General features: G+C 36.0%; 1 long non-coding RNA gene across 1 annotated transcript in view; it reads right to left on the bottom strand.

Annotated features, from left to right (window-relative positions):
* Positions 1-13,780: 13,780 nt before the first annotated feature.
* Positions 13,781-26,787, bottom strand: part of LOC118145610 (uncharacterized) — a 31,091-nt gene continuing 18,084 nt past the window's right edge. The window contains exons 2-3 of the long non-coding RNA XR_004730897.3: positions 18,466-18,533; positions 13,781-17,377 (exon numbers count right to left, since the gene is read on the bottom strand). This is a non-coding gene — a long non-coding RNA (uncharacterized LOC118145610). The remainder of the gene's footprint in view (positions 17,378-18,465; positions 18,534-26,787) is intronic.

Here is a 26,787-nt window from a genome sequence, read left to right as displayed (position 1 = left end):
CGTTTTTCAATAGACAGAAACATCTGAAGCTGGCAATCAGCAGCTTCCGATAAGACCTCAGCAATTGGGCTAGCGGGCTCAGGCATGCACACTAAGAGGCAATACGGCGGAGTTTAACTGATACGCGACCTCCTAGGGACGTTTGGCTGGTAAGGGAAGAACGCCTGAAGTGAGCATGCGTACAACTCCAGTAAACACATTGCGCATGTTCACCTCCCCTGTGCCTGCAGGCCTCCACCCAGGCGGACAGCCCGTCCCAAGGAAGAGTCAGGGCAGAAGGCATGCAAGACCCCAGAAGTAAGCCAGTGTATAAGACCCCAAGTCAAAAGGTCGAAACGCAGGCTTCTCTTTCAAGTCGCTCACCTGGCCCTTTTCCAGATGTACTTTCCTCTTGTTTAGTTCTTGCTTTAAAGCTTTTTATTAAACTTTCACTCCTTGCCTCAGTCTCTCCTGCTGCCTTATGACCCTTAGTCAAATTCTTTCTTCCTAGGAGGCAAGAATTGAGGTTGCCTCAGAACTGTATGGATTCGCCGATAACATACTTTGGTGCTGTGTCTTGAATATGTTCTGCCGCTAACAGGAAAGAGAAAATATTTCCCACTTACCGCTCCTTTCCCAGAGCTATCTGAGTTCAGCCTCCTCCTGAGTAATCAATGAAAGCTGACTCTAACTTGAGCCTTGCACCACTAAAGTCTGATTTTCTTTACTCTGATATTTTCCTCTAAAACATGTGTTGTGGTTGTTAGATAATTTGTAGCTTGCTGTAGATATTAACATTGCTTGTCTCTGGTAGCTGACTAATGTGCTTATTTTAGGTAGCTCATTCCTTTGATGGTAAAGATTATGTGCTGAGAGATATTGAGTGCCAATTTAGTAGCGAGATATTGCTTATGCTAATTCCCATGTCTGGGCATTTAATTTGGTACATTTACAGTTCTGCAACATGACTTGGATTTTCTTTTGTGGTGCAAGGGGAAATATATTAATAGAGAGTTTTGACTATTATTAAGGGTTATAGGAGCTAGAATATAATAATAATAATAGGAACCACTACCATTCATCAAGTGCTTATTATGTGCCAGGAGTTATTCAAAATTTGTGTGTGTGTGTGTGTGTGTGTGTGTGTGTGATATTCTTGTATAGGTTTTCTCATATATTACTTTCAGTCACTCTGGTGGTAAATAGATTAAAAGTCCCAGTTTAGAGATGAGAAAACCCAGGCCAGGAGTGGTGGCTCACACCTGTAATCCTAGCTCTTTGGGAGGTTGAGGCAGGTGGATCACTTGAGGTCAGGACTTCGAGATCAGCCTGGCCAACATGGTGAAAACCTGTCTCTACTAAAAACACAAGAAAAATTAACTGGCTATGGGGGGGTTGCTTGTAATCCCAGCTACTTGGGAGGCTGAGACAAGAGAATTTCTTGAATTTGGGAGGCAAAGGTTTCAGGGAGCCGAGATCGCACCACTGCACTTCAGCCTGGGTGACAGAGAAACTCTGTCTCAAAAATAAATAAATAAATAAACAAACAAACAGAGAAAAAGAGAGAGAGAGAGAGAGAGAGATGAGAAAACCCAAACATTTGATCTCACATTTCAATCTAAGTTGTTCTATTCTGTGATTCCAAAGGACCGTTTCTCCTTTGTGTGTCCCCTTTTCCTCCTTTTCTTACTCTTCATTTCTCCTCTCCTGACCTGCACCCATTCTCTTTTCATCTCCTCATCTTCCCTTTCAGTCTTTCCTTTTTTCCTCCATCCCACCCTCACTTCATAATTAAGGTAAACACAAACAATATGTCATGGCATAGAACAGTTACGGTAAAATATAAGTGAAAAGAATTAAAAATTTTAAAAGGAATTCAATAACCCTTTTAAGTGCCTTCGACTTTCAGTGTGTGTAGTGTTGAAGAGACCACACAAGTGCCTGTCTCTCTTTTTCTCTCTTGTTCTTTCTCTTTACTGCTGGCTTTGTCTTTGGGAGTATCCTCATTGCCTTATATGGTCCTCACCTAACGCGTCATTGTATAATGCCTCTCACACAGAGCAGAAGATCAATTAATTGTAATGCTAGAACTCTGAAGTATTGACTGAAGATGAGTGGGTGCATTTTGGATACAGAACACAACCAGAGAGTCCAATTCAGCCACTGTTTCAAGAACAACATTGATTAATTTCCAACCACTGTTATATCTGTGTCAGAATTTCTCTTTGTACAGGTGCTTTATAGGAAACAGATGGTTCTTATCTGTAGATTCCACAAGTAGACCCCGTAGTAAAGATCTACATCTTCTTTCTAAAGTTGTAAAAACAAAGGATCTGATCTGGATATATGGTTTCCTCAGGACCAACCTTATGCTAATCAGAATATTAGCCACCCATACCAAGAAACTCCTCTATTTGTCCCCCTCTTCCACCTTTACCACTCCAACTAAAATCCTGCCATCTGATAAGATTGTTTGCCCAAAAATGTCAAGGGATTGGTCTTTCTTCAAATGCAAATATGCCAGACAAGAATGTCATTAAAAGCTGAAAATTAATGTATCAGGTCCAGGCAAGCTGGCAGTTAACTGAAAGCCATTCTAATACAAGGAAATGGGGAGCCAGCAGGGGACACCATGCTGCTGCTAAGAATAGGAGCTGCAAGGGGGGAGCAGAGCACTGCAGATGAGATAGAAAAAGGAGTGAAACCACAAATTTCACAGTTACCCATAGCAGGCTCCCTGTTAAGGGTTAACTTTAAATTGGGTTTGTCTTTGCTTTTAAATACAGTTCTTAAAATATTCATGCCAGACTTAGAAAAGAAGGATCAATTTGTTTCTAGGATTTAAGACTGAAGCACTAAAAAGTAGGTCATTTTACCTGATAGCATTGCAAAGATTATATGATCGTTATTATGCTGCAAGAAGTGTTGCAATAGATAGGAGTGTAGACTTTGGGGTCCAAATGCTTAAGTTTAAAATCAAGTGCTGTGATTTACAGCTGTGCTAATACTGCCCATGACTTAATGTCTCCTGACTTACTTTCTCCATCTGCAAAATGGGAGCAGTAATAAAATCTCAACCATGTAGATTTAAACAAAGATTACTAATGTAAAGTAGCAGATTTAATGACTGAATAAATATTGATTCTTACTATTTTTGTTAAACATTTGAGTTTCGAAAGAGTCGAGGTGAGTTGGCTGAGGTGGATATAAAACACACTAGCCACATTGTGTAATGTGCCCCATTCTGATTTAGCCATGATCTCTTAAAACTAGCTATACATGTTTTCATTTTTTTCTGAAATTGAATTTTGAATCTTAATTCAAAGAAACTTTTTTTTAATGCAAATATGGTTCTATATGCAGCATCTTCTGCCCTCTTCTGGCTTCTGTAAGAAATTCAAGTGGATGTATAAATAAATCCTATCTTGTTATTTTATTTCTCATTGAACATCACATTATCATTTTTCTAGTTGTCAATGAGAAAGATACAACTGTAATATTTTATAGGAGATGGGAATTGTCAGAAGTCTTTGAGGTTTTTTTTTTGTTTATGAAATAGTTACAATTTATTTTTGAAATAGAGATTTCATTCTAGTTTTTTCAATAGTCTTCTTACAGTGACAACTCTTAATATTTTAACTACTAAGTAAATAATTAAACAGGATTGCATATTATTGCAGAGACTAAAATCTGAGGTTATTGTAATTCCTGAGATAATTGATTAGAGGTTTAAAATAGAACTGGCATGTGAGAACATTTGATTACAGAAAAAGCCTAGAGATAAAGATCCTGTTTCTTTTAGAAATTGTATTGGATTTTCGCTCTTTTTCCCCAACCTTCAAAAAATAAATAAAAGCATAATCTTTCATGATAGGCAATTCAAAATAAGGGCACTCATTCTGGTTTTCAGATACACTTGGTTTGAGAATCAGTTTGCTGTGCTTTCAAAGAGACAGTATTTGAAGTTATCTGCCAGAGATTCCACGGCATGGCAAAAGCGTTCCTGTTAGAATGCAACAAAAAAACAGAAGTTTGTCTTGGCAAATACAAAGGAGCCAGAAGACAGCTTGCTGGGACCTGGCGGGCAGCAGTCAGCAGAGATCAACTTGCTAGGGGAGGTCTTACACATCTCTGCGCTTCCTGCAGTTGGAAAGGATTAGCCAAATTGGAATGAAAGGGACTTTGGAGGGGAAGCCCAGTTGGCAGGAAGAAAAAAGAAGAGCAAATAACTTAAGATGAAAGCAACAAAGCATTTGTGATGTCAGCTTCAGGTTTTCCATTTACATCTTAGATTGTATAATGCAGATGTCTTCAATGTGGAAGAGTCATAATTCAAATGATCATTTCCCAACTAATCCTGAGTTATTAATATCTAGAACTTATATTGTTCCTAGATTACCCTACTCACAAAAGATTAAATGCTTTTACAGAAAGAAAGCTGCGTAGTCATTGAAACACATTACTATGAATAAGAATAAGTCGTGCCAATAACCTATGAGGTTTGGACAAGGGAGAATTATGGGAGCATTGCCTTTACCAAATATTAAAATATATCAAAAGGGCACAATGCTTAAAACTGTTATACTGATTCCAAAATCTATAGACAGCATAATAAAATAAGACATTATGTTGATAGACAAATGCTAGCCTCTAATGAATATAAGTTCAGGAGGAAAAAGTGATTGTAATTAGCATAATTGTTTAAATATTTGGGAGAAAACATAGTAGTCTCCTTTAATCCTTGTGGGTAGGCTCCAAGGTCCCTGTGAAACCGCAGATAGCACTGAAACTTGTATACACTGTTTTTTTTTTTCTATCTGATAATGTAGATGGCTAGTAAGTGACTAATGTAGCAGATGCAATATGGATATAGCTGAACAAAAGGATGATTCCCGCCCCAGGAGGGATGGAGCAGGATGGTGTGAGGTTTCCTCACACTATTCAGAAAGGTATGCAATTTGAAACTTACGAATTGTTTATTTCTTTTTTTTTTCACTTAATGTTTTCACACCATGGTTGGCCATGGATAACCATGGATAAAACCATGAAAAGTGAAACTGCAGATAACCAGAGACTGCTGCATAAATTTTAACTGACATCACTTACCAAAATACATTCCAGGAAGGTCACAGAGTTAAATTTATTTTAAAAATAAAATAATGAATGGACAGCTAAGTGTATATTGCAATATGTGTATGATGGCTTCTTTTTTTTTTTTTTGCCTCTCAAGTGACATCTTTAATGAAAATGTATTGGCAAAGGGATATAGTTGTACCATTCCAAGTTTTAGTTACAAAACACAGAAATCTTTCCAGCTGTTTTATGTAGAAAGGAAATTCACTAAAGGATATCTGTTCAAATAATTTCTAAAACAGTCAGATAATTATGATTTATCATGCAGAAAAATGCCCAATCCATACTTTGTCATTAGTGCAGGTATAATTGCACCATTCTCGAGCACAAGACCAGAGGTTCTTCCTTAGATTTTGAGAGTGGACCCTACCATGAAGCTAATACCACTGATACTCGTGAAAGCTCTGTGCTCCTTGACTAGGCTATACCAAGAAAAAGATTCCACATGAGGTTTCTTTCTTTGTGTCATCCATTTCCAAATTGAACCCTGAAGCAGCTGGCATATACATATATTATTGATGAAGTCTGCATCACCTAGGCCATGTCCTAACTGTTAAAGAGGCTGGAAAATTGAGACTGCTTTTACCTTGAGGTGGCAATACTCATGGTACAAGAATTTCCTCAACTATAGTTGAGGTGTATAAAAGATGATGTGTGACAATCAATATGATATACATATTCTACATGCTCATAGTATACATTATGGATTTAAAAGCTTCATACATAATATGAGTCCTAATTCTTCAAAGGAAATTACAAATACATACAGACTTTGTTTTAAAAGACTCTAAAGAATAAAACCCAAAATGATAGTATTGAATTTGGGAGAAGCTAGCAGGTAGAATTTGGTTTATTTTTTTATATTACATTTATACCTGTGTGTTTTCTAAATTCTCTGAAGTGCATACATATGATATATATGTTACATGTGTCATATGTGTAACATATAAATGTGTATATGTGATATTAAAATGTTATATATGTAACATATGTATATATCATATATATAACATTTTTTAAAAGAGTAATAAACAGAGCTTGACACTCTCAAACTTATTCTACAGCCAGTGTAGTACACTGTCTGACTTAGAATTGAAGATTTAAAATTCTAATTTTTCATGCCGGGTGCAGTGGCTCAAGTCTGTAATCCCAGTACTTTGGGAGGCTGAGGTGGGTGGATCACGAGGTCAAGAGATCGAGACCATCCTGGTCAACATGGTGAAACCCCGTCTCTACTAAAAATACAAAAAATTAGCTGGGCATGGTGGCGCGTGCCTGTAATCCCAGCTACTCAGGAGGCTGAGGCAGGAGAATTGCCTGAACCCAGGAGGCGGAGGTTGCGGTGAGCGGAGATCGCGCCATTGCACTCCAGCCTGGGTAACAAGAGCGAAACTCTGTCTCGAAAAAAAAAAAAAAATTCTAATTGTTCTCTTTTCACTAAAAATGAGTATAAGCTACAACCTCCAAGCTTACAAAGTGGCCCACACAGGTCATCTACATAGAAGACAGTGAAACCAGGCCAGGAATCCATATTTACTGTATTTTAAAACCAGTAATGTTTCTTTCATCTTGAGTATTTGTGTATTATCTATGACAATTGGACAACATGACACAGGCAGTTTTTGTTTTCTTTTATTTTTGAGACAGGGTCTCATTCTATTGCCCAGGCTGGAGTGCACCACTGTGATCATGGCTCACCCCAGCCTCAACCTCCCAGGCTCAGGTGATCCACCTGCCTCAACCTCCCAAGTAGCTGAAACTACCGGCATGTATCACCATACCTGGCTCAATTTTTTTTTTTTTTTAGAGATGAGGTTTTTGTCATTCTGCCCAGGCTGGTCTCAAACTCCTGGGTTCAACCAATCCACCTGCCTCAGCCTTTCAAAGTGCCAGGATTATAAACATGAGCCACCGCACTCAGCCTGGCAATTTGTTTTATGCTGTATGGTTAATGGATTTATCACCCTTATTATATGATAATTTTCAAGTACTTTGTGATTTCTCACAGCGAATTCTTATCATGTAGAAAAGGGAATGTGATGCCAGCCAGCCCAGTGTTTTTGTCTTGTCAGTAAGAACCACTTTTAATTCTTTTTCCCAGTTGTGTGATGTGGACCCTCAACTCTAATGCTCATGTTGAAAGCTGTTTGACATATTTTTACCAAAAGATTCATGAGGATAAAAACTGCTACCAATTGGGATGCTTGCTGTCTGGAACGATGGAGTTAATTTACTGTGAAAATTGCTTAGGAAGACCATCTCTTTTGAGTTCCAAAACATAGAAAAAAATATCATATCTTGAAGAGAGAAATCCTTTCATAAAGGACAGTGTTTGGGGGAGTTCAGGAGAGATGAATTAGTCACCCTCTTCTGTGTAACAGAAGCTTCCTAGTGACTGAGACCAGAGTAACTTCACTATTTCCAGGTATAGCCCAATTTATAAAATGTAGTATGGGCCTCAGTGAAAGCTGGTTCAATCATGACATAGATGAAAGTAATCTTTAGGTTTTACCTGTATAATATTCATGGCCTCTTATCTAATGCTTGCTATTTGCCAGGCCTTGTGTCATATACTTTACATATCTTACTTCTGTCTTGAATGCTCTGTGGAGAAAAACTTTGAGATTGACTAACAGCTTACAGTGTGTCTTCCCAGTTCACAATGATTCCCCATCTGGAAAGTTCATTCCTGCCTGATTTATAATTCTCCCAGTATTCACTTTTATGATAGTGAGCCTGTCCTCTGGTCACTGCAAGTTGGGCCCGGATGAATATCTTACTAAACCTGGGAGTTTTAGGATTTCCTCTCCTGTAAATTTAGAAATGAACATAAGACTCAGAGGCTGCTAGTAATTCTTTGTAAGTGACTGGACGAGTCATATGCAAACTCCAGAACTCTGAATCTCTAGAAAAAGAAAGTGGATTATGAAGCAGGTGCAGAGAAAGAGGAAGAGATCACAGATAGAGTCTTGACATTTATTCCCGGTATGTGTCTTATGGAAAACATAGCTTCAAAGTCCTGAATTCTAACTCTATCCTCTTTTTATTTAAACTAGCTAGAATGGTTTTCTCAAAGTTAGGATCAAGAATCTTGGCTAATACAGGGTATGAGTAAAACATATATATTTATATCTGCATCCATAGAAACGTTATCTATTATCCAAAAAACAAATTCAAATGTGTGTTATTATCCTCATTTTGTAGATGAGGAAACAGGCTCAGCGAGTGAAAGCAATCTTCTCAAAACAATCTACTTAGAATTATTTCAAGCTGTTATTTAATCTGAGTCTGTATATCATGCCATATCAAGCTTCACTCATTTTTAGCGTGAATATAAAGAGATGCTCCTAAGCCACAGGCACTGTGTTTCTATGTTTTCACCAGGGTTACTGAGTAGTTGTATATATTTACACGGTGTTGCATTCATAGATGTCTACATATACTACCAAAGATGGGAGACTCAGTTAAAGAAAAAAAATCTCTTGAGACTCATTATGTATAAACTATGCTCTCAGTAAACATAAAATTAAGAAGAAACCAGTTTTCATAAGACACAGGAGGTGTCAGAGGCTTTCGGTATTGCTAAAATCTGGGATTAATATTAGTAAAATCTGCCAATAATAAGCGCTTACCAAGCTACATGTATATTTTAACTGAAGTAGATAGCACCTGGTATGATTTGTCTCTGGTCTTCAGATGGAACATGGCTAGAGTTGTTTGTAGACTGGTATGAGCACCTCATTTAGGAGGTTTTCCTCTTTTTTTTAATGATTGCTTTTATTTCATATGTTATACAAAGAGATATATTTGAGACCATACCCAGGCACACTTTTATTTAGCATCTTGAAGAACATACGATCAGTCGATGGCCCAATAATGTCTCAAATTTCCTTTTAAACCCAGAAAGGTCATGTAATTTGTTCAAAGTCACTGAGCTAATTAGTTGTGGAGATGAGGTTTTCTAGCTAGAATACACAGCCAACAAAAATCATTTAAGATAATTTAGTTTATTTATTTTTATTTCTTCAACTAACAACACACATCAGTTAGATTCATATCAGAACCCACTTTGCATTCTGTCCCCACAATCTGTCTTTCCTTGAATTAACGAAATGTAAAATGGGAAAATCACAGGTTTAATAGTTGGCATCTATAGTGCGTAGGGTACAGCATAAAAGCCCCTATATTAATTACATAAATTTTGGCTTATTATATAATTCTGCCCTTTTGCTTTAGAACTTGAAATTGCCTTAAATGCAGAGAATTTATAAAAAAATACATAATCGCTGTCATTTTTAGATGTAATTATATGCTCAAAAACTAAATGAGTGATATGTCATACCACCTTCGTTTCTATAAGATTTATGCTTGCTATCTTTTGTAACACACAAAGTGGGCAAATAAAATGTAAATAATATGGCTAGTTACTCTGAGGCTTGTGAATGTCCAAGAGAGTGTATGGGCATTATCACAAATTACCTCAAAGATAATAACAGCTAACACATGTAGAACAGTTACCCAGGCACTGTTGTGAGTGCTTCACATTCATCACCCCAGTCTTCACAATCACCCGTGAGGTAGGGTTATTAGTATCCTCTTTTACTGATGAGGAAAATTAGGCAGAGAGATTATCACTCCATCTGGTCTCAGCATTTCTTAACCACTTTTTAATTTATTTTATTTTATTTTATGAGACAGGGTCTCACTGTCACTCAGGCTGGTGTACGGTGGCGAGATCTCAGCTCACTGCAACCTCCACCTCCTGGGCTCAAGTTACCTACCCACCTCAGCCTCCTGAGTAGCTGGGGCTAGAGGTGCACATCACCACACCAGCTAATTTTTGTATTTTTAGTAGATGCGGGGTTTCACCATGCTGGCCATGCTGGTCTCAAACTCCCAACTCAAGTAATCTACCTGTCTCGGCCTCCCAAAGTGCTGGGATCACAAGCATGAGCCACCACACTGGCCTCTCAACCACTTTCTAAGCAGGGAGATAGTACTGTCCCGTGTGTGTGTGTGTGTGTGTGTGTGTGTGTGTGTGTGTGTGTGTGTGTTTAAATGCAGCCCATGTATATGTTGTTAGTGGTCAACTTTCTAACACTTAAATGGTTACACAGTTTGATCTGACCTGGCTACAGCTGTGTTTGGCTTGAATCCTTTTCTTTTTGCTATCTTAAGGCTTATAAGAAATTCATCTTCATTTTAGTCTTTTCTCCTAATAAGCTTTCATTGTACCATCATCCATGTTCTGGTGACAGATTTTACTCTTTTTTAAAATTTTAGATTTGGGGGGCACATGTCCATGTTTGTTACATGGGTATATTGCATAATGGTGGGAGTTGGGCTTCTAACATATCCATGTACTACTACCATGCTGTTTTAATTTCCACAGCCTTATAATTCATCACTCAAATATTGAATGGTATACCCAATAGGTAATTTTTCAAACCTCAGCCCTCTCCATTTTGGAGTCCCCAGAGTCTATTATTTCCCTCTGTATGTATGTTTACACCCCATTATTTAGCTACCGTTTATAAGTGAGAACATGCCATATTTGATTTTCTGATTCTGAGCTAATTTGTTTAGGAAAATGGCCTCCAGCCTCAACCACATTGTTGTAAGTGACATGATTTTATTCCTTTTATGGCTAAATAGTATTCGCTGTGTATATATACCAATCAACCATTGATGGACATTTAGATTGGTTCCATGACTTTGCTATTGTGAACAGTGCTGCAATAAACATATGAGCGCATATGTCTTTTTTAATATAATGATTTATTGTTAATTGTTTTTTAATATAATGGTTTACTGTTCTTTGATGTGGATACCCAGTGGTGGGCTTACTGGGTCAAATAGTAGTTTTATTTTTAGCTCTTTGAGAAATCTCCATACTGTTTTACATACAAGTTGTACTTATCTACATTCCCACCAACAGTATGTAAGCGTTCTCTTTTCTCTCAATACACACAGACATCTGTTGTTTTTGACTTTTTAATAATAGCCATTCTGACTGGCTATATCTCTGTGCAGTGCTAATTTGAAATTATCTGATGATTAGTGATGCTGAGCATTTTTTTCATGTTTGTTGAATGCTTTTTTATCTTCTTTTGAGAAATAGTTGTTCATGCCTTTTGCCCAGTTTATAATGGGATTGTTCATTATTTTTTTTCCCGTTGAGTTCCTTGCAGATTATGGATATTATTCTTTGTTGGTGGCATAATTTGCAATTTTTTTCCGTTCTATGGGTTGCCTGTTTATTCTGTTGATAATTTCTTTTGCTGTGCATAGGCGTTTTAGTTTAATTAAGTTCCATTTTTTAATTTTTGTTATTGTTGCATTTGCTTCTGGGATCTTTGCCATAAATTGTTTACCTAAGCTATGTCAGAGGAGTTTTTCCTAGGTTTCCTTCTAGGATTTTTATAGTGTCATGTCTTATGTTTAGAGCTTTAATTCATCTTCTTCTTCTTTTTTTTTTTTTTTTTAAAGATGGGGTTTCACCATGATAGCCAGGCTGGTCTTGAACTCCTGACCTCAGGGGATCCACCCACCTCGGCCTCCCAAAGTGCTAGGATTGCAGGCATGAGCCACCACACCGGGCTGGGCTTTAATTCATCTTGAGTTGGTTTTTATAAATGGTGAGAAATAGGGGTCCAGTTTTATTCTTCTACATATGATTTTTTTAGCACTGCTTTTTTTTTTTTTTTTTAGCACCAGTTTTTCTAGCACTGCTTACTGAATAGGGTGACTTTTCCCCCATTGTTTATTTTTGTCAACTTTATCAAAGATCAGTTGGTTGTAGAGATATGGTTTTATTTCTGGGTTCTCTGTACTGTTCCCCATTGATCTATGTGTCTATTTTTGTAATACCACCATGCTGATTTAATTTCCAAAGCCTTACAATATAATTTCAAGTCAGGAAACATGATGTTTCAGGATTCGTTCTTTTGCTTAGGAGTAATTTGGCTGTTTGGACATTTTTGATTTTGTTTTGGGTCCTCCAAATTAGCTTTAGGATTGCTTTTCAATTCTGTGAAAAATGACACTGGTAATTTGACAGAAATAGCATTGAATCTATAGATTTGTTTGGGCAATATGATCATTTTAGTGATACTGATTCTTCCAATCCATAAGCATAGGATGTTCTTCCATTTGTCTGTGCCCTGACCTCTCAAAAAATGATTCAGCTATTCTACCTTAGGGCCTCATTGCCTTCTTGACCTATCCAAAGGGCAATTTTTACTTATTAAGTTATTTGTTTTTTTGTGATATTTGATACTCTTAACCTCCCCTCCTGTTTGAAAATTTTCCTCCCTAAACTTTTAAGATGCCATTTTCCATGGCCCCTTTCTGAACACTTTAGCATCATCATGACCATGTTCCCTCTCTTCTTTGTCCATTAAATGATTGAAGTCAGTGGCCTAGATCCTAAAACTAGATCCAACATCAAGAAAAAAATTGGCCATATTGAATGATATCAATAAATATTAGCTGAATAGCTTATTCTTATGAAATCTAGCCAATGCCTATTACTTAGACTATATACCTCATGAACTAGCAAATATGAAATCCAGAACTCAGGTGTAGGAGATTTAGGTCCAGATCTAATGCCATGCTTTCCCTTACTATACTATTGTTTTTTCTCTCATTAAAAAAATCTGACGATTTATTCTTTACTGATAAAACATACACACATACTCACAATGAGGCCAGTTGGGTTTGGGGCATTGAGATAAGGGCTATGCCTGTGGTGGTGAAATTCTTGCCGTCATGACAGTTTTTATGTAGGTAAGGAGACCAGCTCACTATGCCTTGTTTTGTGTCGTCCCCTCTTTACCCTTAATTTCATTTTTCAAACTCATGCCAGAATATTTTTTGGAAAATGTCTAACACTCATTTGAAATTTTTCAGTGGTTCAACATTAGGCATACATTGTTCCATCCTTTGATATTTCATAGAAGGCCCTTTATAATTTGCTCTCTGATTATATATTTATACTCTCAACTCCTCCACTTGCCCACTTGTGTCTTATATTCCAGATGGAGTAGACTCTTTGGTATTCCTGAATAATGGAATGGCTTTGCTCATCTAAGTGTTTTCTATACATATCATCTTGTTGGAATTTGATAGGAAGTTGCTGGGGGGAGCAAGAGATAACACTTCCCTTGCAGTCTTGGATTCTGAGTTCACTTAGAGATATACATAAAGCCAGACAAGTATAATGCAAAATTCACCTTCACACTGATAATGTGTATATTAAGAGTACGAAGTTTATATGGTTAGGCAAGTGGGTGTCCCTAAATCTCAGAATAGACAGCCTTATGCTGTCTTTCAGTCAAAAACAACACTGAAAAATTGTACTTCACCATGAGGGAAGAAGGACTTTTCTGATAAGCTTTCTGTATGGCCCAGAGAAAGATTATTGACTCTCTGAGAAAAGGAAAGCTATTCATAAGTAGACAAGATATGAAAACAACCTAAGTTTCTGTCAACAGGTGAATTAATAAAGGAAATGTGGTGTGTGTGTGTGTGTGTGTGTGTGTGTGAGTATGTATGAATATTATTCAATCTTTAAAAAAGAAAGAAATTCTGCCAGTTGTGACAACATGAAAGAAACTGAAGGACATCAGGTAAAGCAATATAAACCAAACACAGAAAGACAAATATAGCATGATCTCATTTATATGAAATAGTTGAACTCATAGTAATAGAGAATGGAATAATGTTTACCAGGTGCTGTGGGTGGAGAAATAGGGAAGATGTTAGTCAAAGGATTCAAAGTTGCAGTTAGAAGATAAATAAGTTCTGGACACCTAATGTTCAGAATGACAACTATAGTTAGTAATAATATATTGTACATTTTGCATTTGCTAAGACAGTAGATCTTAAGTGTTCTCACACACAAAATAGCAACTAAGTGAGATGATGGATAGGTTAGTTGGCTTGATTGTGGTAATCATTTCACAACATATATCAATCAAAACATCCCATTGTTGTATGACTTTAATATATTCAATTTTTATTTGCCAACTATACCTTCATAAAGTCGGAAAATAGGCTCAAAAATGTTTTCACTCTTTGACCCAGCAAATCTTCTCGAATGCCTAGAAGAATTCTCCTCCTGGATATTGACCCAGGAAATTGGGGTTGATGCACAAAGATTAATGCACAAGGTTATCATCCTAATATTATCTCTAATTGTAAGAAAATTGGTTACCATAAATGTTTCACAATTGAAAGTTAATTCAATAAATTATGGGGCAGTCATTAAAGAAAAAGAGAGAGAGAGAGAGTACATAGCCCTGTTCTCCTTTCACAATCACCAGTCAGATTAAGCTGGTCATCTTCTCCTGTGGGGGAGTTAGTGAGAGAACAGAGAATGCTCAGAAGTATGGAAGTAAAGTTCCCTCAAACTCTAAGTATTTTTGAATGAGTAATGAATATGTGAATATGTGTATCAAATATACAAATATAACCTAGTTCTATCAGGAACTTTTTAATTTCACATCAAACAAAACACAAAACCTTCACTTTGCCTTATTTTAAGTTGATTAACTCACATAACTGAAAAGTATGGTGACAGAATTTTCTCTGGGTGTGGTCGAATGAGTCCAGGTACCAAAGCAATGTCAAACTTGGTCTGTCTTCATCTCTGCTTTCCTCTATCCCCATTCCAATCTCAGGCAGGCTGTTTCCTTACTAAGACAGTAAGATTACCATCAGCATCTGGCAACTTTCCCATAAATGCAGCTCACCAGGTCAAAAGAGGGGTTCATGTTCCCCAAAATTCTAGCAAAAAGGCTGAGGTTGTCATTGGATGGCTTGGGCTTTCGTACTAAAATAATATACTTTTTTTTTTTTTTTTTTTTTTTTGCTAAGCCTGATTCTGTGTCCTTACTAGAACTGTGGTTAAAGTTAGGGTTAGCTGAAGGACTGAGCAGAAGGAGGGGTGGCTCACCAAAGGGATAGCAGAGTGTTGTTTCAGGAGAAAGAGGATCTATTTGGGACATGCAGAAACAAAGAATGTCCACATATGCGCTGTTCGATAGGTGAAAGGAGCGATAAAGCAAGGTAGAACAGATTTTGAGTATCAGTGAAGCCGAGTCTAGTTAGAATTATTTTTTCTAGATTATGCTTATTGTTAAATTTTACTTCTCTATGTTTCTATTGCAGCCAGCCAGGAGATTGTACTCATTTTTTTGTTAGCCTAGAAATCACTTTCTTGAAATAGGTAAACTGGGAAATATTTTTGCTATATAGAAAGTATTGTTGCTGTGACAATTGTGATAGTAGAGGCCTTTTGGAAATGAGTCAGGAAATAGAAGAAACAGAAATCCCAGTCTCCTCTGTCGAATGAAACAGGATACAAGCAGCTGTAAATTTTTCTGTTCTAGTTTCCCCTAGAATCACACAGATACACACACACACACACACACACACACACAGAGAGAGAGAGAGAGAGAGAGAGAGAGAGAGAGAGAGAGAAACACACATATACAAACACACAAAAGCAGGCCAAATAATAATCTAACCCAAAAATAATGAAACAAAAAAATACATATGCCAACTTTCATCTAACAGCAATAAAAATACCTAAAAAATGTACACTGAATGGTATGTGTCAGATTGTATTGACTCATTTGTGAAAGAAAAATTGCAGTATTACTCATTCTTGTTTAAAAGAACATATTTAGAGGTCTCAGTGATTCGTGATGATCAGCAGAAACAGACCCTTTGTGCTCTGTTGTACACTGGCAGCGATGTCTGTGTCAGCTTTGCCAAGGCCCCAGTTGTGTTCATTCCAATATGGACTAATTTTATTTTCCTCCCTCTCTCTCTGTTTTTAATGTTTGAAAAATACAATAGAATTGTCTCCTCAGCATGTGGATATCTGCATGTGTTAGAATTACTTCTATTTTAAACTCACTCTCTTTTTAATTTAAAAGTACATGTCAGAACATGCAGTCTCCTTTCTCTTCACCCTCCTAGAAAATAGGAAATATACAAACTGATCTTGATGGAGACAAAAAGCCAACTTGTAGGGGAAACAAACAAAGAACAATTAAGCACGCAAACAAATATAATGACAGAAACACCATTTGAAGGTTTGGGTGATTTGATTTGAGTTGAAATCCTACAGGATTTCATATGAAGAACTGCAATACAAAAAATAACAGCAAGGACATAGGGAGAAATACAGACAATCTTTTTGTCTGGATATTAGTAGGCAAGGCATTAACTTTGCCTTGCCTCAATTTTAAGTCATTAAAATGAAACTTCTCAATTATGAATATCCATACATAGGCTTACTATATGAGAAATAATAATAAAAAGATCTAACACTTATTGAGAGTTCATTTTTGTGTGAGATAATATGTTTAGAATATATATATAACATATCATGTGTGTGTTTATATAACACGCATAATTTCTATATCTAAAGATACGCATATGCCAAAATAAAAAAACACTACCCTCTATGAGGCTGACTTGGACTTGGGTCATTATCCCCTTTTTACAGGTGTGAAGACACGTTGATGTAAGGTACTGTCATAAATACTGTCTGGGGTACACTATTCGGACCCTTATGCAGGATTCGGTACTGCTACGGTTTGAATGTTTGTCCCCTTTAAAACTCACCTTGAATTTTTTTTGTTTCTGTTTGAGACAGATCTCACTCTGTTGCCCAGGTTGGAGTGCAGTGGTGCAATCTTGGCTCACTATAAACTCCACCTCCCAGGCTCAAGTGATCCTTCCACCTCAGCCCCTGGAGTAGCTGGGACCACAGGCACACACAACTACACCCAGCTAATTTTTATATTTTTGTTGTAAAGACAGGGTTTTGCCATGTTGCCCAGGTTGGTCTCAAACTCCTAGACTCAAGCAATCCACCCACCTTGGCCTCCCAAATTGCTGGGATTATAGGCATGAGCCCTTGTACCTGGATTATACTGAAATTGAAACCCCACTGTAGAAGTACTGACTGAGCATGGGGCTGCTAAGATGTGACTGGATCATGAAGACTGCTTTCATGGATGGATTTGTCCATTAATTCATTAATGTATTACATTAATGAATTAATGGGTTGATGGGTTATCATTGGAGTAGTATCGGTGGCTTTATTAAAAGTAGAGGAGAGACCTGAGCTAGCATGCTCAGCCTCTTCTCTATGTGGTAACTTGTGCCGTCTTGGGACTCTTCAAAGTCTCCACCAGCAAGAAGGCTCTTAACAGATGCAGCCTCTTGACCTTTGGCTTCTCAGCAACTGTAACCATAAGAAACAATTTACTTATTAAAAAAGAATACGTTATCCAATTTCAGTTATCCTGCCATAAGAAACAGAAAACAGACTAATACACAGGTGCTTATTTCTCTAGATGTCTGAAATGTTGGCTCCAAAATCTCACAGCTGAATTCCTCTTGGGGAATTCCTCTGCCAAAGAAAGCTTCCTGGTCTCAGGTTACACTTAGTGCCTTTGGACAGTCTCCTTCCACTCACTAGTCTGGAAGAGAGTACAAAAGCCCACCCCTTGCCTCAATCTGGGACATCTCTGAAAGGATGTCTTAGCTCCAGAATTCCCTGAGGGATTGCTGGGGCTTCGGTTGCAATCACATTGCTGTTCAGCTTCCTCCTCTGGCCATTCCTATTACTATCATTCCTCATGGGTGTTGATTAACAGCAGTCCTCAGTCAACCTCCTTCATACAAATTTTGTCTCATAGTCTATTTCTGGCAACAGCAGCCTAAGGCAGGCATCTAGACTAGGTACCAGTTAAATGTCTGATATTACAGTTATTTATCAGAAGCACCTATATTAACTATAGAGTGTTGTTAAAAGTCAGTTAAGTAATAGAGAAAATATAAAGGCTTTGCATCTTATCCAAATACTTACTACATTTATTGTTACACATAGATATTTATATGTAATGCTTCATCAGTTAATCTCTGGCCACATTACCTAAGAGACATATCCATGTAGCATAAAGTCAGTCCTGTCCTAAATGCTGTTGGCTCACAATAAGTAGGACCAGTGATTTTATTGGTCTTTTTTTTTCTTGCGTTATGCAATGCATAATAAGGAAATGTGTGGTCGTCAGTGCCTGAATGCCACTTTCAGTAATAGAAACGCCTTCTGGGGAAATAAGATTGGTGCCAGGACAAGAATATGGAAGCAAGCTTGAAATTATTTCACTTCTATTTCAGAATGGTTTTTAAAAAAAGGCAGCAGCAAGACCATTTTAAGGGCTGCCACCACAATGAGGCATTTGAATGAAAATACTTCTATAGCTTTCCGTAACCTGCTAAATAGAAATACAAGGATCTTAGGAGGGCCTGTCAGCAGTGCCAACTTACCTTTGCACATTATCGTTCACAAGTTGCCTTCATTAGCATTTAATTTTTTTTTCGGAGTGGACTTATTCCTGAAACAGAAATAAAAACAAATATGTAAAAAATAAAAAAGTATAAACTGTCTGGCTAAGATAGTATAAACCCCTACAGATATTCTCTCTTGGTGATTACAGCCCAAAATTCTAGACAAAATTTTTTTCAAGAACAACTTATTAAAATTTAAACAAAAATAGGCAGACTAGGGAGGGGAGTCAAAAACTGAAGATATGCCCTGAAAAGGCATGAGGTCCCATTGCTTTATTTATTTATTCATTTTCTCTCAAGAGGCCACAATTGAATTTTGGCAGTAGTAGAACATTAAAATGGAAAGAATCCCTTATTTTTGGCTGGAGACCTCCTGCCCCCAAATCCCTAAAACCTGAAGGATGAGGATAAATATCAGGGAGGATATCTGTATAATGGAAACCTATAGAATGTGTATGGACCTGCACAGGTCTGGCCTTAACATTAAACTTTATGTGTAAGACAGATGCAGACTAGCATAGAAACAATTTTGAAAACTAGTCTGACATTGCAGCTATCATGTAGAGAAAGAAGATAGAAGTTAAAATTTGTTACAAACTGTGTTGATTTCCTGCCAAACCAACAACAAAAAATCAATATTCTCCAGAGGATTTTAACAGGACCTAGTATCTATACAGCACAACGTATTTTCAATTAAAAGTGATTCAATATACAAAGAATTAGAGAAAATGTTATAGGTTCTCTAGAGAAAAGGCTAACAGATAATACCCATGAGATGACACAGATGTTGAAAATATTAGATAAAAACTTTAAGCAGCTACTATAGCTATACTCTATAATATAAAGGTAAACACAATTGAAATAAATGGAAAGGTAACAGTTTTCAGCATAGAAATAGAAACTATTAAATAACCAAGTAGGGCCAGGAGCAGTGGCTCACTCCTGTAATCCCAGCACTTAGGGAGGTTAAGGTAGGTGGATCACCCAAGGTTGGGAGGTAAGGTAGGTGGATCACCCAAGGTTAGGAGCTCAAGACTAGTCAGATCAACATGGTGAAACCCCATCTCTACTAAAAATACAAAAAGATAGCCGGATGTGGTGGCATGCACCTGTAATACCAGCTACTTAAGTGGCTGAGGTGGGAAAACCCCTCGAATCCAGAAGATGAAGGTTGAAGTGAGCTGAGATCACGCAACTGCACACCAGCCTGGTGACAGAGTGAGACTCCATCTCAAAAACAAACAAACAAACAAACAAAAAACAGGTAAAAACTTTAGAACTTAAAAATGCAATATCTGAAATAAAATTTTTACCAAAAAAGCTGAATAGCAGAATGAAGATGACAGAGGAAAAAGTCAGTAGACTTAAAGATAGGCTAATAGAAAATTTTAAATCTGAAAATAAGAGAAAAATCATACATTTACAGATTCAACAACCGTGAACCCTCCAATACCCAAATAAATTAAAAACTAAAAGACCATCCAGACACATAACAATGGAACTGATGAAAACCAAAGATAAAGAAAACATCTTGAAAGCAAATGGAGAAAACTAACATGTTACATAGAGGGGACAAAATATAAATTACTTTCTATTTCTTGTCAGAAACCATGTAGGACATAAGACAGTGAAACAACAAATTTAAAATGCTAAGAGAAAAGAGCTATCAACAAAGACTCCTATATACATTAAAAATATCCTTCATGAAAGAAGATTATTCTTTAATGAAATAGAAATATTCAGAGATGAAAGGAAACAGAATTTGTCACCAGCAAATCTGCTCTAAAAGAAATGCTAAAGGAGGTTTTTCAGACTGATGGAAAATTACAGTGAAGAGAAACTTCAAAGTTTAGAAATGAGGAAAGAGCATGAAAAATAGTGACTGTCTGGGTTAATATGAAAGACAAATTTCTTTCCGGAATTCTATAAAATACAATTGACTATTGAAAGAAAAATTACTGCAGTGTCCAGTGAAGTTGTCAGGTTTGTATATGTATGTATGAAAACCAAAAGATGAAGGAGAAATCTAAATACTTATAGGACTTGTAAATTTTGTTGGTGTAGTAAAATGTTACCTCTACATAGAGTATAAAAGGGAGCTGTATACATTGTAGTCTCTGGTGCAACCACTAAAAAAAATTAAAATGTAATACAATAAAATATAGGTAAAAAGACAATAGATAAGTAAATACTAAGTGCAGAAAAATTATGTTAAAAATTATGAGAAATGATAATCCCCAGAAAACTGGCAAAATAAAACAACACCTTTAATGTGGCAAAGGTTATCTATGAAACTATATACATAGTGGACACTGAATTCATTCTACTAAGATCAGGAATAGGGCAAGGATAGCAGCTCTTACTACTCCTATTCAACATTATACTGGAATACTAGCATTGCAATAAAACAAGAAAAATAAATCAAAGACATATGGGTTAACAATGAAGGAATAAAAATATTTCTCTTTTTGGATGATATGATTATCTGTATAGGAATTCCCAAAGATCCTATAAAAATTATCTTAGAACTAATAAGTAAGCTTTTGTGATTGAGGAACAAAATTATTATACAAAAATCAATTGTCTTTCTATATACTAGCACTAAATAACTAGAAATCAAGATTTAAAAGTAGTATTTTTATCATAGCACCAAACAACATTAAAATGTATAAACAACATGGAATAGGTATAACTCTTTAAAATTAAGTACAAAACTTGTTTGCAGTAAGTCCTCACTTAACATTGTCAATAGGTTCTTGATGACTGTGACTTTAAGTAAAGCAATGTACAGCAGGTTCTCAAATAACATTGTTTTGTTCAATGTTGTTTCATTATGATGCTGATGAGAAAAAATCAGTTTTGTAATACATCATTTTGTTTAAAATCGAAGTTAGTATAGTAAGTTATGCTGAAAATGACAAAGCACTAATGAAAGGTCTAAGACTGAAATCATTAGAAAGATATACTATGTTCATTTTTAAGAGGACAGTTCTCCCTAGGTTGATTTATAGATTTAATGTAATTTTGAACAAAATTCTAGCAGGATTTTTAACTAGAAATCAACAAGCTAATAATTAAATATACTTGGATGTCAAAGGAAATTGAATAGTTAACCCATTGTGAAAATGAGGAAGAATTCTGTAAGACTCACTTTACCTGACTTCAAACTTTTTATATATTAAGCTACAGTCATCATAATTGTGTTTTTGTGGAAGGATGAAATGTAGAAAAATGGAGTGTATCCATATATATATATACACACACATACACACACACACACAATTGATTTTTGACAAAGTTGCTAAAATAATTCAAAGAAAAAAGGTAATCTTTTCAACAAATGAAACTGGAAGACTCTAAGCAAGAAAAAAAAATAACTTCAATTCATACTTCAGACCTTCTGAAATATTGAGTCAACATGTATAATTTCTTTCACTACAAAACCTAAAATCATAAAACTTCTGTAAGCAAACAAAAGAGAAAATCTTTGTGATTCTTAGATTTTGCACAACATATTCTTAGATAAGTCACCAAAATCACTTCTCAAAAAGGAAAAAAATAACATAATTAAATTGTATTAAAATTTAAACATAATTAGTGAAAAATACCATTGAGAAAGTAAAAAGACAAGTCACAGACTGGGAGACAAGGTTTTAAAATTATATAGCTGATAACGAATTTGTGCAGAACCTATATGGAATTTTAAAACCCAGTAATAAAGAAACAAGCAATCCAAGTTATTTTGAAAAAAAAAAAAAAGCAGAAGAACTATAGAGACATTTCACCAAAGAAGATATTCAGATGGGCCGGGCGCAGTGGCTCACACCTGTAATCCCAGCACTTTGGGAGGCTGAGGCGGGTGGATCACGAGGTCAAGAGATCGAGACCATCCTGGTCAACATGGTGAAACCCCGTCTCTACTAAAAATACAAAAAATTAGCTGGGCATGGTGGTGCGTGCCTGTAATCCCAGCTACTCAGCAGGCTGAGGCAGGAGAATTGCCTGAACCCAGAAGGTGGAGGTTGCGGTGAGCCGAGATCACGCCATTGCACTCCAGCCTGGGTAACAAGAGCAAAACTCCATCTCAAAAAAAAAAAAAAAAAAAAAAGAAGATATTCAGATGGCAAGCATATGTAATGGTGATTAACATTATTTTTAGGTGGATTAGTCTCCTAAGCCTGCCATCAAAAATTGCCACGAACTGGGTGTGTGTCAGTCTGTTTTCATGCTACTGATTAAGACATACTTGAGACTGGGTAATTTATAAAGAAAAAGAGGCTTAATGGACTCACAGTTCCATGTGACTGGGGAGGCCTCACAATCATGGCAGAAGGAGAAAGGCACATCTTACCTGGTGGCAGGCAAGAGATAATGAGAGCCAAGCAAAAGGGAAAACCCCTTATAAACCCATCAGATCTTGTGAGACTTATTCACTGCCATGAGAACAGCATGTGGGAAACCGCCCCCATGATTCCAATTATCTCCCAACAGGTCTCTTGCACTATGTGTAGCAATTATGGGAGCTACAAATCAAGATGAGATTTGGTTGGGGACACAGCCAAACCGTATAAGGGAGGCTGAGAAAAGCAAAAACAAAAAACCCAGAAATTTATTATCTGAAAGTTCTGGTGCCTAAAAGTAAGAAATCAAGATGGAAAACAGTTTGGCAGCATTTCACATAGTTAAGCATACACTTATGTTAACATATTAATCTTTATTCAAGAGAAATCCAAATTTATGTTCACACAAAAATTTACACTCAAATGCTGATGATGGCTTTATTAATAATTGTCAAAAAGCAAAAACAACCCAAATAATCTAGTGGTTAGTGGATAAGGAAACTATGATACATCCACATAATACAACTCAGCAGTAAAAGGGAATTAACTTGATACATAAAACAATGTGAATGCAACTTAAATGCATCATGCATTATCCTAAGCAGCTTATCAATACAACTCCCCTAGGTCAAGTTCTTCCCTAGAGGGAATTCAGTTGTAAGGTGTTACGATAGCAATATTTATGCATTGTTGTAATCCATTATAGGACTTACCACTAAAATGTTAACATCTATTTTCTTGTCTCTTTCTCCCACTTGTCTGTGAAATCATCAGATAGATTTCATCCTTTCTGAGCTTAGTACAGTGGTGATTATGCAGTGAGTACTCAATAAATAAACGAAAAAATAGCCAGACTTTCTATTGCACTCTGATTACATCATTTCTTAAATCTGCTACATTATGTCCTACTATTGCCCTCCCATTTTGTCATATCCTCAAAGCCCCTCCATCCATACACAGGTACACCTGTGACACATTTCCTTACCTCTTCAGATTTCAGTCGTCTAAATTCTGAACTTTAATGGTCTCTTTGTTCCATCGTATTTTCTGAAGGCAAGCAGTGTGTTTCATATATTTTCATGTAGTCTTAAGTGTAATGTCCTCTAATGAGCAGTTACTCTATCTTTGATTGATTCAACCAGTATGTATTGAGCACCTATAATTTGCCAGTTTCTGTTCCAGGAACTAGGCACTTAGCAGGGACACAAATAGACAAATGTTCCTCCTCTCAAAGAGCTTATGTTCCAGTGAGTAAAGTTTTGGAATAAACAAAACAAACATGTAAGCTGGCAGTAAATACCAGGGAAATAAGAAAGGTTTAGGAGATAGGCAATGGGTACATGTATGTTGTGGTAGGAGGAGAGTCACATAGAAGGAGGGATTGCCATTTTGTGTAGAGTGACTGGGCAAGATCTAATAAAATAAAGATTAAGTAGAAACTGAAGAAAGATAGTGACTTGGTCATGCAGAGTTATGGAAAGAAAAATCACTCTAGCATCCCACTCATTCCTGGATGTGCACTTTAAAATTTCACAAAGGAAAAAAAAAGAGAGGGCATGTTCATGCAGATGGAGAGAAACATCTGAAATGGTTCAAATATAACAGAACAACTTTTTCATGAGTAAAACCTATAATTTAATGGGATCTGATAATTTAGGGTGGAGAATTGCTTGAGAGCACAAGGCAATGTTTCTTTTACCTGTTGTTAAAACCAAGCAGGCCGATACCTTTGTTAGAGTGTAGGATGCAGGTGGCAAGACTTCTATACTTAAAAATATGTCCTGCACATGCTATTATATCACCGTCTATCTTCTTTTTCTCAAAGACAGTTTTAGGGGCAAAATCTATCATTTAAGACGTAGTTTTGAAAAGGGACAATATCAAAATTGTCAGGAGATTTGATTACTATAGGATCACAGTTTAGTGAGAAACAATACTTGACTTCCAATTTAATCAAAGTGACAATATAATATTTTAAAAGTAAATATAGGTGGAAATTTAATTGTTAAATATCTTAGTTCTTTCAAAAGTGAGAGTATTGGTTTCTTAAGTCAAAGACATGATAAAATCAAGATAAAACATAAGAATTTATTCTGAGAAGACACAATTTTTAGTTTTTAGGCAGATTACTCAGAAAATAATAAAAAAAGACCTTTTAGAACCTCTTAAGACACCAGTATGTTAACAAGAATAAAAAGAAAGCACAAACATTTTTGAAAATCTTACACATTGACCAATACAAATTCCCTTTTCTTAACCTTTTTACAAATTTATTATTGAAATTTTTTTTTCTTTAAACTTTCCTCCTCCTCATTCTGAACAATCAGTCATTTTACTTTAAAACAAAGCTATGCTCTTTTTTCTTTAACAAAAATACTTTCTTATAGTATAATTTCTCAAAATGGCAAAAATGAATATATTAACAAACACAAAAATGCATATCCTCTTGGCACCATATTAATATAAGAGGCAAAAAGAATATTAACTTAAAATTATGCTTTATAACTAATATTTTACTATTTCTATCTTAGAAATTCTACCTACGTACCTAATGAATCTTCTATCTAGATATCCAACGAATGCCCACTAATTACTTGAATTTAGTAACAAAGTTTTTAAATTTTCTAAAGATCCTGGGAGTTCTCTTCAAACTTACATACCAAAAAGTATAATTGCTGTTGAAATACAGTTTGCTGGAATAATTATTCAATTTCGTTAAACCCAAAGTAAATTTTTTTTGTAATATTATACCTTAGGTAGAAATAATACTAGCTTATTTGATCAGTAAACCTATAAGTTTAGAAATAACATACCAAAGTAGAATAAAAATGTATGTGATATGGTTAGGCTTTGTGTCTCCCCCAAAAATCTCAGCTTAAATTATAATCCCCATAATCTCCATGTGTTAAGAGAGAGACTAGATGGAGGTATTGAATCATGGAGGCAGTTTCCCTAGTGCTGTTCTCTTGATAGTGAATGAGTTCTCACAAGATCTAATGATTTTTTTTTTATGAGGGACTTTTCTCTCTTGGCTCAGCACTTCTTCCTGCTGCATTGTGAAGAAGATGCTTTGCTTCCCCTTAGTCTTCACCCATGATTGTAAGTTTCCTGAGGCCTCCCCAGATATGCTGAACTGTGAGTCAGCTAAGCCTCTATCCTTTATAAATTACCCAGTCCTAGACAGTTATTTATAGTAGTATGAAAATGGACTAATACAGTATACTTGCATTCTACTGTTAATAATAACTCAGAGAAAACATAATTATTTGTATTAAACCAAAATTATTGAACTAGTCTTATTTGCTGACATTTTACCTAAATTATGTGAATAATAAGTTTTGAAATGTTTTTAAATTAGTTTCTTTAAGCATATTAGTAACTTGCCAAAATTCACATAGTTGCTAAGTGGTAGAGATGGGAATCAAACTCTTGGTCTCACACCAGAGCTTGTGCTATCCATCAACATATTCACCTATCATATACTATAAGTAGAGTTTTCTACACGGTTCAAGACCTTTTCTACCTAGTACATCCTTGTTTCTCCATAGAATGTCATTCAGTAAATATTCAATGGGTACATAAATAAAAGAAGAGAGTGTGAGTTATAAATAGTGAAATAAAGAAGAAAGAGAGGCAGAAAAATAAACATATAGAGATGGAGATAAAAAAGAGAATGAATTAATGTCTCTTCTCTTCCACTCCAAGCTATATATATACAAACATGCACATACGTTGTTCAATCTCTTGTTGACACAAGTGAAAAAGTCCTCACTTAAGCCCATATCCATTGAACGTCAATTAATTACCTTAATTTAGTAACAGTCAAAGTTTTTAAATTTTCTAAAGATCTTGGGAGTTCTCTTCAAACTTACATACCAGAAAGTATAATTGCTGTTGAAATACAATTTTAATTTTCAGTTGTCAGTGTACTCCTAGGAAAATTTTTAATCAATTAGAGTCA

Source organism: Callithrix jacchus, chromosome 10 (genome assembly GCF_049354715.1).
Source record: "Callithrix jacchus isolate 240 chromosome 10, calJac240_pri, whole genome shotgun sequence".
Lineage (NCBI taxonomy): Eukaryota > Metazoa > Chordata > Mammalia > Primates > Cebidae > Callithrix > Callithrix jacchus.
The sequence above is the reverse complement of the archived record's forward strand: the minus strand, read 5'-3'. Positions and strand labels throughout refer to the sequence as shown.